Source organism: Eufriesea mexicana, unplaced genomic scaffold (genome assembly GCF_001483705.2).
Source record: "Eufriesea mexicana isolate 0111107269 unplaced genomic scaffold, ASM148370v2 scaffold440, whole genome shotgun sequence".
Classification (NCBI taxonomy): domain Eukaryota; kingdom Metazoa; phylum Arthropoda; class Insecta; order Hymenoptera; family Apidae; genus Eufriesea; species Eufriesea mexicana.
The window spans coordinates 153,239-158,499 of NW_016908588.1; the positions used below are offsets into that span (position 1 = coordinate 153,239).

At 45.3% G+C, this 5,261-nt stretch overlaps 1 non-coding gene across 1 annotated transcript; it reads left to right on the top strand.

Annotated features, from left to right (window-relative positions):
* The first annotated feature begins 4,653 nt into the window (after nt 1–4,653).
* On the top strand, nt 4,654–4,736 carry TRNAL-CAG (transfer RNA leucine (anticodon CAG)). Its single transcript has one exon. It is a non-coding gene; the product is annotated as a tRNA-Leu (tRNA).
* Nucleotides 4,737–5,261: the final 525 nt, after the last annotated feature.

The following is a 5,261-nucleotide window of genomic DNA, read 5'->3' on the forward strand; positions in this document are numbered from 1 at the left end:
ACCCTTTCCAATAGTTTCTTCTCTTTCACTCACTCTTAATAACAATTATATTTCAATATTCTTTCTTTCATAATTCTCAGACAATTGTTTCATTCTGACATATTCTTCCAAATATTTTTTCAAACATCATTGATATCATATTATATTTATATCATAGATTGCACATATCATATTTATATCATAGAGTGCACATATTATATTTATACCATAGATTGCACGATTACAGACCATTATATCTCCACTCGTTCAACCTCACTCACATTCACATATACCTCGAATTTACCCCTAAAACTCCACACGAACACCATAGATAACATCCACTCTTCTTGAGCATATACCAAAATTTGATTTTCAGAACAGACCGTAACAAATATGCCCATAAAACGAGACTTACTATCTCGACAAGTCGAAAAGTATAATTTACCCGAGCAGGGGGCCCTATATTAAAAACTTCTTCCGCAAAGTTCAATTAATGGCCCCTCTGATACCGGCAGATGGTTTATGCGGTTCTAAAAGAACGATAACACGCAACTTGGGTTACGAGTGAAGCTTTTTTTCCCCGAAAAAGTGCAGCCTGATAATCCCGACCAGCAACGCTGATCCATTTTCCCGTAAGATGCTACTTCTTCCATTGAACACACGCGACAAGGCTGATTTTATCGAAAGTAACTGTACAGAGCCGCGGAGAGCGCAAAAGAAGCAGGAAATTAATTCACAATGGGCGAAGCCCTTCAGCCAGGCTGGTGCAGTATGATGAACGACGCTCGAGATTCTGAAGTAGTTTCTTTCATACTAAAGACTTCCGTTCTATGCGCGGAATGCGAGTATAGTAACCCAGTGACATGTAAGGAATCCTAACGAAGTGATGCCCTTACTTCCTACACTCGGAGGATGACTCAGTCGCGCCGCGCGAAAACCGTGTGCATTCCTCGAAACGAAAGCGAAGATTCTGCTCCGCGGAACAGACGTCTTTCTCTCCCCGGGGCGATTTTATTCTTCTTCTACGTCTCCATTGCAGACGTGCCACATTAGCTGACTAATTTAATTAATAACTAGATTACACAATTAGCGCAAGAGGCGAGGTGTAAGCCAGGTCTGCCACGAAACTTAACCTCAAAAGTAAGGTTAGAGAGAGGTGAAAATAGATATAGTCTCGGAATAACGAAACTGGGAGGAATATTCAAAGGAATTTTTATCTCGCTTGAAAATGGTACCTATATTAGATTTTGTGATGAAAATCATTCATTTTGAACCTTTTAAGGGGGTATTTTTGTAATTTGATTATGAAAAAAATCAGTTTTTTTTTTTTACATTTTCTCAGAGTATATGCTTTCGAAAATGTTCTTGTGAAAGGGTTTGTTCGAATTCGTAAAATTAGCGAAATTATAGGTGTTTAAAGTACGGCGCACAGGCATAGTACAATAGGTAAGCAAAATTTCAAACGCGTTTTTCTCGAAATCATGTTTTTCTAACTGACTGACGGGATATGTCGCGTTTTAGTTGACCGATTGACTCAAAATTTGGTGGAAATTTTCACCGGATATGCCTTTATCGAGTGAACCACGGATTTCGAAATCTGACGCTTTTTTCTATTTTTGTTTACCACCTAAGGGACGAAAAGCACGAGGAAAGTCGATATTTAAACTTCAAAATGCTGCCATTTTTTTCATTTTCGAAATTTCGCTATTTTGGTGGTACACGTTATAGCCGCATTCATACTAATTAGGATGCTCCTTAGTTTTCTTGTTTCGGATAATCAGTTGGTCTGGAATCGTGTTACTCATTTGACCCCGTTTTCAAAAACACGATTTACCCGAGACTATATAATTTCCACGATTTTCAATAATTTCGTTGAAAATAAATTGGAAATATTCTTTAAGTATAAATAAATGTGAATGATATAGCAAAATGGTATAGTTTAAAACTTATCATGGTTTCCCTGGAAAAAATCTCAAAGAAGTCGATTTCTAATGGCAATACTGGAATACAAGAATGTGAACTTAATGGGGTCTAACTTGAGAGACTGTGGGGGATGCTCTGACTTCTAAATCTCTTTTTGATTCTCGTGCATGATTTGCATAAACATTTCCCATATATTTCAAATCGTTATCTCCTATGAACATAATAATTTGATTAATAAAAATTCGTTAATAATCGATTTTGCAAATTTTATAGAACTCCTGAATCTAGTTGTATATTTTAATCCCACACCGATGTTGTATGACAGGTGATACACACTTCGGATTAGGTCACTCGATTTCACAATACCTAATTCCAATTCGTACTCGTTACATTACCAATTTTGAGCACGTGCAACGAGAATAGAACACGAAACTAGGCATCGTCAATCAAGCTATCCGGCTTACCTACAACGCAACGATATCTCTCGAGGTTTAGCCAATTTTTGCAATTCCTTTTCTACTAACCTAAAATTAGTATCCTACTCGGAACTGTCGCGATAACCTATGACTCAACGATACCAGTCGAGGGGTTAACCAGTCTCCAATGTTCCTTGCCCGGGACCGAAACTCTTTCACGGAGCAACTGGTATACACGAACGTTATTCCAAGTCTGTTTCATATCGACCGGTTAGTTATTACGCAATTAGATCGCTATTCGAGCCTCGTGGGGGAATCACCGTACAAAGAGTTTGCACCCTGCGGGTACTTAGTTACCGATCACGCGAGTCACGCGACTTTCTCGTAATTAACTTACACTTGAACCAGACTCCTCACGCGGAGACAGGAGTGCCAGCCTAAACTTCCTCCGACGACCACCATGACAATTGGTAATTGCGCCGAAGTCCGGAGTCCCGTGGGTCCCAGGAGCGAGAAAAAGAGGTCGACCGGGGCTGTTTGGCGAAATCCAAAAGTCCTCTCCTCTCTTCTCTCGCGTTCGAGAGGATAGTAGAGGCAGGCAAATGGTTTCCCAGCGGCAGGAAACGTAGCGTCCAGTTTTATAACGCACGAGAGGAGAGGTGTGAGTGGAGCGCAGTGGAGCAGTTTCGTTTCGAGCCGCGGTTACGTTGGCCGGGGCTAGAAGGAGAGAGCGGAGAGTCTCGGATCGGCCTGAGAAGGAGAGAGCGAAGAAGTGGAGTGAAACGCGAGCGAGTGGTTAGAAAGGGAAAGACTGAGACGCCGGGGGAGAGGAGAGCGAAAGGAGAGATGACGGAGGCGAGCACGGAGATGCATACGAGCGAGGACGAGCGTGTGGGGACCAGCGGGGCCGCAGAGGGACGTAGAGGGGGTTAACGTCGTCCTTAGCTCTCGGACGGTCCGGCCTTGAGACGCAGCGACGCTCAATGCGAATACAACGTCGCCTCCTGCACCGGAAACTGCAATTCTAACAGGCCTAGGCCTCCTCGAGAAAGTCGAGCCGACGCGGACGGCTCGAAACTCGCTTAATCGGCCGCCAGGGGAGCTCCTGACAGCTGTTGCTCGGCGAGCATCGAAGGATATCGATGGCTCGGGGTACAGCAACGGGGATTCTCGAGTTTCTTAAAATTAAAAATAGGTCTGGGTCGCTGCATTCGTTGCTCCATCGACGTCCTATGGCACTTGGCCAGCTAGATTACGAATCGGACCGAACCAGACCCGACGTTCCGATCATTTTTCATTTCTCCATTTTCAGCTTCCATGTTTCACAGATTGTGCCTACGAGCATTCCATGATCGCGGGGTCAGATTCGGCAAATTTTGGTCAGCGAAGATTCGGTTAGGAAGAGGTTAAAGAGGCTGTTAGTTCCTACCGGAAGTATCGATTAATCGAGTAGACAGTCTTCCGCGAGATTCCACTGCGAATATACATATACATGCGTGTACCGAAAGAATTGTCTAGTTTGTGGGGAATTATTCTGGGGATTTATTTTATGGGGACCAGAGAAGTAACTACGTATACTAAATTACACTGTCAACCTGTTGATATTTAGTATATCGCATAGTTGGTCCAAGATTGTTTTTAGGTTATTTGGGAAGCGTGATATTTCGAATTAATATAGGCACCAGTGTGGTCTCTGTTCCTTGAACAGTGTACTTATCTCTTGGTTCTTCTTCGAAATTAGACAAGCGTGAGTGCGATCTGCACATCCTATTCTTAGCCTCGGAGTATTATTTGACGGTTAGAAGCGTTGTTTCGCGAGCAGACGTGGAGTCGCTCTGGACAGCGAGGAAGGACATGTCTCTGGACCTGTCCGATAGCGTTTTAGAGGTTAGGCGAAATTCATCTATGAATCGTGAAGTTAATATCTCTTTTTGATACCTATACACGCGTGCGTTGACATGTGCTGTGGTAAATTGCACACTCGAGGTTAGATTTGCAGTATACCATGCTTGGTACCTGTATCGTCTACCATTTAACCTCGGAGATTCACCGTAGACCGTAGAGAACGATACAAATATCAGCAGTGCAATCTCCGCGGACGCATCTCCGTGGCAGGACACGGTTCCCAACAGCACGTTCACTGGAGACGGAATAATGGCCAGGCGAAGAAAAAAGGAACCCGTTCGCCGGTGCATTGCTTGAAAGCTTCCACGGCCGCTTCTTACGGAGCTATTTTCGCCTAGCTGCCGGGTAAATTTAGTACGGCAGACCAGTTTCTCGGCATAGTACGACGTGTCCTGTTGATTTGTCCTTTTTACGTGAGCCGAAGAGACACGTCAGGATGGCCGAGCGGTCTAAGGCGCTGCGTTCAGGCCGCAGTCCACTCCGTGGGCGTGGGTTCGAATCCCACTTCTGACAAATCCTTTTTTTTTAACCCCACTCTCTAAACCATCCTAACGACCGTGACGACCGAGACTCGTTATCTCCGTCTACCCGTTGCCAATTATTCCCGCCGATAGAAGCATCCTTCTAGCCTGCTCCCGGCCCGCACAGCGTACTTTCGTACTCGCGCCGATTAGCCTGACCACGGTTACGTAACACGCTACGTGGAAGCAGTTGAGACAGTTGATGGTCGATTTCGCGAAATCCTAACTGTAATGTCGCCCGAACGAGCCCCATCGGTCAGAGGCGCCAGTGGCTGTTGAATTATTCCCGGTAGCGTGCGTCGCCTGCAGGCGTCCATGTCGCGATCCCGGTGTTTCCCCTTCGCTCGTAAATTCGCCGCTTCGACGTGACGATTTCGCGAGTCGTGGCAAGTGCACCGATTCCAGTCGCGCCGCGTTTCGTGGCGGCGCGCGCATTCCTCCGCCGTTTCTCAACCGGACTGTACACCCCTCCGCGCCTGTGCGCTCCGGCAGGATGAGGAGGCGGAGGAAGAGGCGG